This window comes from Mustela nigripes, chromosome 15, assembly GCF_022355385.1.
Source record: "Mustela nigripes isolate SB6536 chromosome 15, MUSNIG.SB6536, whole genome shotgun sequence".
Taxonomy (NCBI): domain Eukaryota; kingdom Metazoa; phylum Chordata; class Mammalia; order Carnivora; family Mustelidae; genus Mustela; species Mustela nigripes.
Genome location: NC_081571.1, coordinates 25,621,760 through 25,634,594, shown reverse-complemented (window position 1 = coordinate 25,634,594; position 12,835 = coordinate 25,621,760).

Genomic DNA, 12,835 nt, shown 5'->3' with positions numbered 1-12,835 from the left:
TTTTGCCTGCACAGCACATTTGGTTGCAGCACTCCCTTTCTCTTGGGGAGTACTTTTCCAATTACATATTTGGGACTATCAATTGTACCGCTCTCTGGCTGTGCGGTGGTCACATGGCTGACTCATGGTTCATTATATGTTTGGTTTGCTGATTGATCTAGGAACAGACACGCAATTCAGCAGGAGAAGTGTTTTCCTCTGGATTTATATACAAATGTGAGGAGCCAATTGCTTTTCTGCTGGGTTTGCTGTACTGGGAAAATGTGAATCTGGTGCTGTCAGTGAATGTCTTCTCTAGCTGAATGGAGGAAGCCTGTCTTTAGTGGAAAGGAAAAGAGACCAACAGAGAGGAGAAAGCAGAGGCAGACATGGAAATGAAGAGAGATAGAGATGAGGGGGTGGTGAAGAAAAAACAATAACACTTATTATGCCTAAATCCAAAATTCATTCCTGGACTTCCCAGTTTAATAAGCCAACTGACTTTCTTCTTCAGTCTTCCTGTCTCTTCCTTGAGTTAGCTTGTCTGTCTTGGGTTTCTGAACTTGCAAGTGACATAATACAAATTGTCACTTGTTGTCTCATCTTTGAGCCCCATCATGAGTCTACTCATACATACCCTTGAGTACAATGTAACTTTCTAAATATTTCATAGAAGTGAAAAAAAAGAGGAGGTTGACAAGATATATCCACAGCACAGAGCCTACAAACAGTCATAGGGGTTTTTTTTTGTCTCTCCATTCCTAATCAAGGTGGTTCCCTTCTGATTCTCCCACCTCACAACCTCCAGCTCCTTTGGCTCCTTCTGTTACATAGAACAATTTAGCTATCATCTTTTTTTTTTTTTTTTAAGATTTTATTTGTTTGAGAGAGATAGATAGAGCATAAAATGGGAGAAGGTCAGAGGGAGAAGCAGACTCCATATGGAGCTGGGAGCCCAGTGTGGGGCTCGATCCCAGGTCTCCAGGATCATGACCTGAGCCAAAGGCAGTTGCTTAGCCAACTGAGCCACCTAGGCACCCTCATCTTTTATCACTTGAGTGTTTTCTTGAGGTTCTTATTTCTATTCCAAGTACTTTCTCTTTAAAACTAAAATCAATGTATCTATTTTGTCTTAAATATTAGTTGGTCTCAAACTGTAATTATTAAGGCATGACTTCCTGGTTAGGTAGAATGGAGTGTGTGATTCACACCCCCACGTATGGCCAAAGCAAGCCACCAGCCAACTGCTCCCATGAAAACAGTGAAAGTGCTCAAACATTTGTAAATGAAGAGAAAGGGACCAGAAATAGAGATACTTGGGTCATTCCTTAGGCCAATATTTATCAGTTTACCAACTCAGCTATACGCAAGGAATAAGTGGAGCAGATCATCCAAGAAAGGGCCGTATCAGTGCACACATGCATTAAGTCTTTTATTGCACAGTTGTCTGCCCAAGAGTAATCATGACAGGATGAATGCTGGAATCAAATTAGTATTCTCTCAGGTGGAGGAGAAGAGGAAAGGATGAAGATGGTATGGCAGAAGCTTCTGGTTATCCCTACAGTATCAACTCTCTTCTTTCTCAGTAATCAAAGCCCTCAAACTTAGATGGGCTCTAACCACCTAGAATAAAAGCTGTATTTACCAGCTGCCCTTGAAGCTCTGTGTGACATATGTCTAAGTGCTAAATAATGAGATAGAAGCGTAAAGTGATAGGTATCCTGAAAGTGTCCTCAGAGATGTGGGATATTCCTTCTCCTCCATTTTTCCTCCTCCTTGTTGGCCAGCGTGCAGATGTAATTGCAAAATCTGGAGTAACCTGTTGGGCCAGAGGTAGAAGTTACATGTTTAAGATGACAGAGCAACAAGTTAGAAGGAACCTAGGTCTCTGACAATTGTAGAGTTTCCACTGAAACCTCTTTCTTATGAATCTTCTGCATACGGTAGCTGAACCTATTTTAGCTGATACCAATGGAGATATTACCTACTTTATTGAGGTAATATCAAGAAGGCCTTGAACTCTGAGAAATTTAGGTTTTTTTTTTTTAAATATATGATGAGGAACAAATAATGGATTTTAGATATGAAGGAAAGTTCATTCACATTTGTGATACTCTTTCATTTTCCCTTTATATCACCAAGAATTAGAGCACAACTTTAAAAATTTCATGCATTGATCATTAGCCACAGGATCAAAGAAAAGAAAAGGAAAAATAGAGGTGAATTTGCCAATCTTAATCTTCACTTATGGCAAGTTTAGTATTGATATGATATACATAGGAGTTTCTAAGAAGTGAGTGGAGAATGTTAGAATAAAATTTTCAGTTAATCTATTTTTTTCTAGCTCTGGAGATTTACTGGTCTTCTGTATAAAATTGCTTACTCTCTCCTCTTTGAATTAATAAACAGTAATGTATCACTAGTAAGTAAGAAATAAATTAAAATAAAAGTAAGGGACTGGGATGGTATAATGGACATTTGTAATTTTTGGCTACCCAGGGCTCATTCTCTGGTTCTAACAGTACTGTGGTTTCCTGTAGAGGAACTTCCTCTTTCAATATGAGTGTAAAAGGATATGGTCCTCAACAAGTCCTTCTGTCAAAGTTCTGAATTTTTAAGACCCTTCTTGTTGTTGTTATTTGTAGATACTCTATTTTAAAGAAGTTGATTTTTGCCTGAGTGTGCTTGTGATCATACCGTATATTTCAGCATGGATTTTCCCCTCAATATTTTTGAGATTTCTCCCTGGTGAACCATTTTAACCTAGTTCATTCATCTTATTTATTTGTTTGTTAATTTTTATCTTGTTCAATTAGCCAACATATAATACATCATTAGTTTTTGATGTAATGTTCAGTGATTCATTAGTTACTTATAACCCAGTGCTCATCACATCATGTGCCGTCCTTAATACCCACCACCCAGTCACCCTATCCCCCAACTCCCTTCCCTTCTGTAACCCTCAGTTTGTTTCCTTGAGTTCAGAGTCTCTCATGGTTTGTCTCCCTCTTTGAATTCTTCCCATTCAGCTTTCCCTCCTTTCCCCTATGGTCCTCTGCACTATTCCTTATATTCTATATATGGGTGAAACTGTACGATAATTGTCTTTTTTTGCATGACTTATTTCACGGAGCATAGTCCCCTCTAGTTCTGTCCTTGTTGATGCAAATGGTAGGTATTCATCCTTTCTGATGGCTGAATAATATTCCAATGTATATCAACCACGTCTTCTTTATCCATTCATCTGTTGAAGGACATCTTAGTTCCTTCCACAGTTTAGCTATTCTGGACATTTCTGCTATGAACATTGGGGCACACGTGCCCCCCCCTTTTTAACTACATCTGTATCTTTGGGGTAAATACCTAGTAGCCCAGAAATGGACCCTCAACTCTATGGTCAACTAATCTTTGACAAAGCAAGAAAGAATATCCAATAGAAAAAAGACATTCTCTTCAATAAATGGTTCTGGAAAAATTGGAAAGACACATGCAGAAAAATGAAACTGGACCATGTTCTTACACCATAAACTCAAAATGGATGAAAGACCTAAATGTGAGACAGGAATCCCATCAAAATCCTAGAGGAGAACACAAGCAGTAACCTCTTCAACATTAGCCACAAGCAACTTCTTGCAAGACATGTCTCGAAATGCAAGGGAAAAAAGCAAAAATGAACTATTGGGACTTCATTGATTTAAAAAAAACACTTCTGCACAGCAAAGGAAATAGTAAACAAAATTAAAAGGCAACCCACAGAATGTGAGAAAATATTTGCATATGACTTATCAGATAAAAGGCTGATATCCAAAATCTGTAAAGAACTTCTTAAACTCAACACCCAATAAAATAATCCAGACAAGAAATGAGCAGGAGACATGAACAGACACTTCTCCAAAGAAGTCATACAAATGGCTAACACACATGAAAAAATGTGTGGCTAGCTCCACATCACTAGCCATCAGGGAAATACAAATCAAAACCACAATGGGATACCACCTTACACCATTTAGAATGACAAAAACTTACAAGACAGGGAACAACAAGTGTTGGTGAGGATGTTGAGAAAGGGGAACCCTCTTACTCTGTTGGTGGGAACACACACTGGTACAGCCCACTCTGGAGAAGAGTATGGAGGTTCCTCAATACATTAAAAATAGAGTTACCCTATAACCCAGCAATTGCACTACTAGTTCATTCATTTTAGCTCCTACTTAATATTCAGTTTTATAAATTTATTAGATTGAACCACATCAAAATGGCTGAATAGTAGCAATCTCATATGGTTCAACCAAATACCATGATTATCTTTTTTCAGTGATGAACATTTAAATTATATTTAATATATCATTATTGTAAGCCATGATGTAATGAAAAGCCAGTTATATATCTCCTTAAGTACAAGCACAAAAGTTTCTCCAGACTATCTATTGAAAAGTAGAATTGTTAGCTCTTAGAGTATGCACAACTTCTGTTTTATCAGACAATACAAAAGTATTTCTCAAAGTGTTTGCATCAATCTCCACTTACCAGCATTTATGAGAATTTTCTCATCCTGACCAACACTTGGAATCATCAACAGTCTGGTCAATCTGATGGACCTGAAAAGATATTTCTGCGTTTTAATTTGCATTTCCTTAATTACTAACTACTTTGTATTTATATTTTATATTATGTTTTAAAATTTTATTAATTAGCCATTCAGGTCTTCATTTCTCTGAATTTACTCTTTATATTATTCCAGTTATTTAATAGTTATTTGACTTTTTTTCCTCTTGATTTTGAGAAGTTCTTCAAATAATTTGACCCTTGAATCGTTGTTAAGTACATGCATTGTATCTTCTCCAAATCCCTGGCCTGTAATTCAATGTCTTTTGTTTTACAGAGGTTTTAAATCTGAAAACACTCAAATGATATTTCCTTTGTGATATGTGCTTTTTGAATCATGTATAGGAATTCATTATACCTTATGGTCATAAAGACATTCTTCTACACTACCTCTTCCAAGTCTTGAAGTTTTGCTCTTCACCTTTGAGCCTTTAATCTCTCTGGAGTTGTTCTTGTATAGGGTACAAGGTGAAGGTCTAATCTTTTCCCTCCCTATGGTAACAATTGTTCCTGTGTCATTTATTGAAGAGACATTTATTACACTGAGTTGTAGTGCCACGTCTCTGAATGTAATGTAATGCCACACTTGCAAAGTCTTTCTCTGGGCCTTTTTTTCCTGGTTAGTTGGTCTATTTTTCTATTCCCTTGCTAATGCCACTTTGCTTTTCTTTATTTATTTTTATAGCAAGTATTGCTATCCGGAAAGGTATCTTTCTATGTATTTTTTTCTCCTTTCTTATATTTTTTCCTTTCAAAATTTTCTTAGCTATTCTTGGCCCTTCCCTATTTACTTAAAGTTTAGACTCAGTTTGTTAAAGCCCAAGGTAAAGTCTCCTGAAAATTTCTTTGGATTTCCATTGAATTTGTAGATTAATTTAGGGGAAGAACTGACATCTCTCTGACCCTGAGTCTTCCCAACCATGAGTATAGTCTATATCCTCCATTTAGTTAGGTCTTCTTTTATGTTACTGTGTAATACTTTATAATGTTTTCTCAAATGTCTTTCGTATCTTTCATGTTAGTTGTACTCTCATGTTGCTTTTGTAAGTGGAATAATTTTTTAAATTACATTCTAATTGGTTGTTGCTAGTGTACTAGAATACCACTGAATTTTTAATATTGCTCTTGTAACAGACCACCTTACTAAACTCTCTCTAGATTCTCTTGGATATTCTTTACAGACAGTCCAAATCTCTGAAAATGATTTTTTTTCCCCCTTGAATTTCATTTATCTTTCTCATGTCTGTCTCTGGCTAAGACCTCTAGAACTAAGTTGAATGAAACTAGTAGTGGTAACATCCTTGTGATGTTCCTAACTTGAAACAAAATGCTCTGTTTCACTGTTGGGTATGAGATTTGTAGTACTTTTTTTTAAAGATTTTATTTATTTGTCAGAGAGAGAGCTCAAGCAGAGGGAACAGCAGGCAGAGGGAGAGGCAGGCTCCCCGCTGAGCAAGGAGCCTGATATGGGACTCAATCCTAGGACACTGGGATCAGGACCTGAGCCCAAGGTAAACGCTTAACCAACTGAGCTACCCAGGCATCCCTTTTAGTATATTTTGGATATATGTCTTTTATCAGTTGAAAAGTTCCCTTCTCACCCTAATTTCTGAAGTGTCCTTCTTTTTAATTATTTAAAAATTTTTGGGGCACCTGGGTGGCTCAGTGGGTTAAGCCTCTGCCTTTGGCTCGGGTCATGATCCCAGGGTCCTGGGATAGAGCCCCACATCAGGCTCTCTGCTTAGCAGGGAGCCTGCTTCCCCAGCCCCTCTCTCTGCCTGCCTCTCTGCCTCCTTGTGATCTCTCTCTGTCAAATAAATAAATAAAATATTTTTTAAAAATAAAAAAAATTAATAAATATTGAATTTTATTAAATTTTGGGGAGCATATATGAGATTACATATATATTTTTTCTTATCAACATATAATGTATTATTTGTTTTAGGGGTACAGGTCTGTGATTCATCAGTCTTACAAAATTCATAGCGCTCACCATAGCACATACTCTCCCCTAGGTTATATATTTTTAAAAATGTATTAATGTGGCAAGTTACATTAATAGGATTTCATGACTTAAGCCATCCTCATATTCCTAGAATGAGCCCTTAGTCATGTTAATTTTTTGTACACATTGCTGACTTCAGTTTCCTAGTATTTTATTTGCATCCATATTCATACCTAAGCTTACACACAAATCTTCCTTCTTATACTTTCTTGCTTATTTCTGATTTGGGAAATGATTCCTTTTTTTCTATTACCTGAAACATTTTGTATTAGAAAAGAGTTACTTGCCTCTTAAAGTGCTGGTAAACCTTGCTTGTAAAGTCTTCTGAACATGAGACTTTCTTGGTGTATAAATTTTTGACTTCTGATTTAATTTCTTCAACAGATATGATTTGGATTGATAATAATTTAGTACGCATGTTAAGTCTCTATCAGTTATTTTTAGCAACTGTCTGTTTGGACTTGTGAGTTGTCCTTTGGTTTTACTGCTTATCCTATACAAATTGTCAAATATTTTAAAATATTACTCCTGGGTATAGATCTATTCCACTTTTTTATTTCTTCTTGAGTTAATTTAGATGACTCACATTTAACCTAAAACTCTCTATTTTATCTAAATTTTAATGTATTATTATAAAGTTTTTTAAAATGTTAAATTTAGAAAATCTTTATAGTAGTTCTTTCATTTCTAATATGGTTTCTTTGTGCCTTCTTATTTTCTTGATCAGTTTGGCCAGAGGTGCTTAGACTATATTAGTCTTTACATAGTTCTAATTTAGAGGGGTTTACTCTGTTGTTTTTTTCCCCAACTTTTGATAACACTCATTTATTTTCAATATTTTTAAAAAATGTAGACATTTAAGATTATACATTTTCCTTAAGTATCACTAGCTATATCTCACAGGTTTCAATATGCAATAACATCAGGTCTAAATACATCTTAAATTTAATTATGAATCTTTTCTTTTCAGACTACTTTTTTTCTCCCCCCCTTTTCCTTTTTTTTAAAATTTAAGTTCAATTATCCAACATATAGTAAAAACATGATTAGTTTTTGATATAATGTTCAACAATTCATTAATTGTGTATGACACCCAGTGGGTATAACACCCAGGCTCATCACATCAGGTGCCCTTCTTAGTATTTTCAGGCTACTTTTGAGTTTCTAATTATATTGCTTTGTGGTAAATGTGGTCTATATGCTATTGAATGTTTGTACCTTTTAAGACTTCCTTTATGGCCTACCTGAATGCTAATGTTTTTGTAAATTCTCTATATGTGTTCAGAACTTTAATTGTTGGGGGAAATTTCTCCTATACTCTTATATTAAGCCTTTCAGTATTCATATTTTCTAACATTTTCCTATTGTCTTAGTCTTCTCTTTCACCTATTCCGGTATTTTATCAAAATTTCCTTAAAAAAAAAAATGTTCTTAAGGCTATGTTGTTGATTGTGTAAAGACTATTATCTCTTCTGATAAATTATGTCTTTCTATCATTAAGTACCAATCATTTTTATCCTTAAAACTAAAGTTTGATGTAGTCTCTTTTGTCTGACGTTGCTATATATAACTGCATCTCCTTTGTTTTGCTTGGTATTTGCTTGGTGTATTTGTCTGTCTTTTTCTTCCTCTTATTGTCGACCTGTCCATGTCCTTATGATTTGAGTGTGTTTCTTACAAAAAACATAAAACTGGATTTTAAACATTTTCCTCAGTGAAGCTCTGGTATTTAATAAGCTAGTTTAGGGGTGGCTAGGTAGCTTAGTCTGTTGAGCATCCAACTCTTGATTTCAGCCCAGGTCATGATCTCAGGATTTGGGGATCTGGCCCCACACTGAATTGTGTGCTCAGCAAAAAGTCTGCCTGAGGATTCTCTGCTACTTCCCCTACTTATGTGTGCATGCACTCTCTTTTCTCTCTCAAATAAATAAATAAATCTTAAAAAAAAAAAAAAAGCTAGTTAACACCATTGTATGTATTGTAAGTACTGATATAATTGGTTTTATTTCTGTTGCCTTATTTTATTTTGTATTGACCTTGCTTTTCTTCTATACTCTCCTATTACTATCATTTTTCTCTAATATTGGATGATTTCTTCATCTTTCAACATTTTGGTTTTTTTTTATTGCTTTAAATTTTTAGCACACATAATTGACCTAATAAACTCTGAAGTGATCATCTGTTTAATTGAACTTTGCCTCTCAGTATTCATGATCTTGTGCAGTGTCCATCCCTGGAGTCTGGGCTTATCTTTAACCAACTGAATATGGCAGAAGTGATGCTATGTTAGATCCCAATGTAAGATTTTAAATGGCCTGGTAGCTTCTACTTTAATACTCTCAGGAGCCCTGAGCTTACACATAAGAAGTCTGGCTGTCCTGCTGGAAAGCCACATGGAAATACCAGTTGGAAAAGCCACATAGAGAGGTAGAAGCCTTGAGATTACGAAGAAGAGAACTGTGTGGATCAAGGTCCCAGTATGTGACCCCACTTAAGTGGGCCAGGCAGCACGAGGCAGTTGAGCCATACCAGTACAGGTCTGGACAAGTGAATGAAAAAAAAATCTACCCACAGAACTGTGAACAAATAAAATGGTTTTTGTTTTAAACCTCTGATATTTGAGATATATTGCTACATAACCGCAGATAATTGAAATATTAATGAAACCTTAATCCTCATACAGAACGACATACCATTCTTCTGCTTTAATTCCAGTTTTCTCCCTGCTTGCCAGTCTTTCATGTTGCGATCTTTTGTGGTTCTATATTCCTTTCAAACATCTCAAAATGTGTCATTTTTAAAGATTTTATTTATTTGACACAGAGAGATCACAAGTAGGCAGAGAGGCAGGCAGAGAGAGAGAGGAGGAAGCAGGCTCCCTGAGGACCCTGAGATCATGACCTGAGCCGAAGGCAGCGGCTTAACCCACTGAGCCACCCAGGTGCCCAAAATGCGTCATTTTTAAAAATAATTTTTGAGTTAATCATTCATGGATATACTGACGATCTTTCCATATCTTTGATTCTTGTATCCCCATAGTCCAATTTTTTTCCGATGTAATTACATCCCTTAGTTGATCACTCAGTAACAACCTGTGAGTAGTAAGCTCAATTTTTATTAGTTTCAAAGCCTCTTCACTTTGTCCTTACCTTTTACCTTTAAATCATAGTTTAGATTGATATAAAATTATATATTGGCATTTACTTTTCTCTGAGTACTTTGAAGATAATATACCATTGTCATCTCATTTCTATTGTTGCTATTGAGTCATGTGCTATGGGTTTAAATTTCATATCTTCTTTCGAATATGTATTACCTTTCAGGTTGTTTTAATTTCTTTTCTCATTACTCTTCTCATTATGCAAATTTACTATAATGTAGGAAATAACCATTTTTTTTCCACGTCAGAACTCATACTTGCGGTGCGTGGGTAGCTCAGTGGGTTGAGCCTCTGCCTTCAGCTCAGGTCATGATCTCAGGGTCCTGGGATTGAGCCCCATATCAGGATCTCTGCTCAGCAGGGAGCCTGCTTCTCCTCTCTCTCTGCCTGACTCTGCCTACTTGTGATTTCTTTCCTTCTGCCAAATAAATAAATAAAATCTTAAAAAAAAAAAAAAAACCTCATACTTTCACAACTTGAGAGTTCTTTCATCAGCTCAGCTCTTTTTTAATTCTGAAGTGATATTCTTTTCACCTAACCGGGTTTTTAATACACAATACCCACATTTCATGGGCGGTATGCAACTGCAGACATTCTGCATTATTCACAGTTCATATAAGTCAAGACTAATCCTTGCCATAACTTGAAATGATCTTAGAAATAGTAGGAAAGGAGTACCTGGGTGGCTCACTCATTAAGTGCCTGCCTTCGGCTCAAGTCATGATCCGTGGGGTCCTGCGATGGAGCCTCACATCGGGCTCCCTGCTCAGCAGGAAGCTGATTCTCCCTCTGCCACTCTCCCTGCTTGTGTTCCCTCTCTTACTGTATTTCTCTCTGTCAAATAAGTAAATGAATAAAATCTAAAAAAAAAAAAAAAAAGAACGAACTAATAGGAAAAAGAAACAACATGGATTCTTTTAAAAAGTATATTCAGTTAAAAAGAACTGTTTGGGGCGCCTGGGTGACTCAGTGGGTTAAGCCGCTGCCTTCGGCTCAGGTCATGATCTCAGGGTCCTGGAATCGAGTCCCGCATTGGGCTCTCTGCTCAGCAGGGAGCCTGCTTCCTCCTCTCTCTCTCTCTGCCTGCCTCTCTGCCTACTTGTGATCTCTCTCTGTCAAATAAATAAATAAAATATCTTAAAAAAAAAAAAAGAATTGTTTGATCATCAGATGTGAAACTGCTATGTGTTTCACAAAATGTGAATGGTCTCTGTAGTCTAAGATTTCATGAAGAAGTATTTTTTCAGGTTGGAAAATGGTTTCTGGGTCTTGATCATCCCATGCACTTTCAGATTTCTTGGAAATTAAAAATGGAGACTATTTAATTGTTAATGTTTATTTCTCAAAATATACCAAATATTTTTCTCAAAGTTCTATGCTTGCTGAATTCGTGAACTAGTATATGAACAGATTAACAACCAGGTTAGATTTTCTGACTCAAAATACTTTACTACCCCTTATTAAGTATTGACAGAACTACTAAAATGAAAATCATCAGGACTAAAGATGATATGAGAAAATCAAACAACAAGATCTAATTGACATATATAGAACACTCGGCAAAACAACAGCAGAATACACATTTTTTCCAGATAGAAATAATTCCCAAGATAGACCATATCGTGAATAGTAATAATGATAGTAAGAATAATAATACCTCAAAAAATTTAAAAGAATTGAAATCATATAGATTCTTTTCTCTGCTCATAATGGAGCCAAACTAAAAATCAATAAAGAAAAACAACAGGAAAATACCTAAACGCATGGAAATTAAACAATGCACTTCTAAATAATATTTGGGTCAAAGGGGAATTCTCAAAGGAAGAAAACATGTAGAGCTGAGTGAAATAAAAATATAACATTTCAGTATATGTGGGATGCAGCTAAAGGAGTTCTAACACTAAAGGCTTACAATACAAATCAGGAAAGTTCTCAAATCAATATTTTAAGTTTTTACCCCAAGGAACTAAGGAAGATGAATATAAACCTAAAGCAAGCAAAAGTAAGAAAATATTTAAAATAGAAGCAAACGTCAATGGAGTACGAAAACAATAAAGAAAATCAATGAAACCAAAAGCTGAATCTTTGAAAAAAAAAATCAATAAAATTTATAAATTTCTGGGAAGACTGACCAAAAATTAAAAAAGTAAACACAAATTAACAAAATCAGAAATAAAATAACAGATATCACTACATATCTTTTAACTATTAAAAAGTTAATAAAATATTACTAAAAACAACTTTATAAATTTGACAACTTAAATAAATGGATCAATTTCTCTAACATCACAAACTACCAAATCTCAACCAAGATAAAATAGATAATCTGAATTGTTATAACCATTACAGAAGTTGAATTCATAATTTAAAAGCTCCTGAAAAGTAAGTCTGCAAGTCAGATGTCTTCACAGCAGAAATTCTAACAAAATAGAGAAGAATTAACACCAACTTTATATAATCCTTTCCAAAAAACAGAGGAAGTGGAAATACTTTCCAACTCATTTTATGAGACCAGTATTATCCTGACATTCAAACCTGACCAAGACAGTAATTTTAAAAAAGAAAGAAAGAAAAAAGGAAATTTATAGGCCAATCCTGTTCATAAATTTAGAAATAAAAATGCTTAACAAAATCTAAGCAAACTGAAATATAATAGTGTATAAAGAAATTATACTCCATGACCAACTGGGACTCATTTCAGGAAAGGAAGTTTGGTTCCACATTCCAAATCAATCAATGGTATATCAATAGGTTAAAGGAAAAAAATGTGTGATCAAATCAATTCATAGAAGAAAACCACTTGACAAAATCCAACACCAATTAATTCTAAAACAAAACAAAATGAAACAACAATAACAATGAAAAACCAGGCTCTCAGCAAGTTAAAATAAAGAGGAATAACTTCAAATTGGTAAAGAGCATCTGTAACAAAGCTACAGCTCCCATCATAGAATTCTCAAAACTCAGCACTAAAATATAAGAGAAACAAAGATGGACAAAAGTTGTGAAGAAACATTTTACTGAAGAGGTCATATAATTGGCAAATAAGTATATGAGATGTTCATCATCCCTTGCCATTTGGGAAA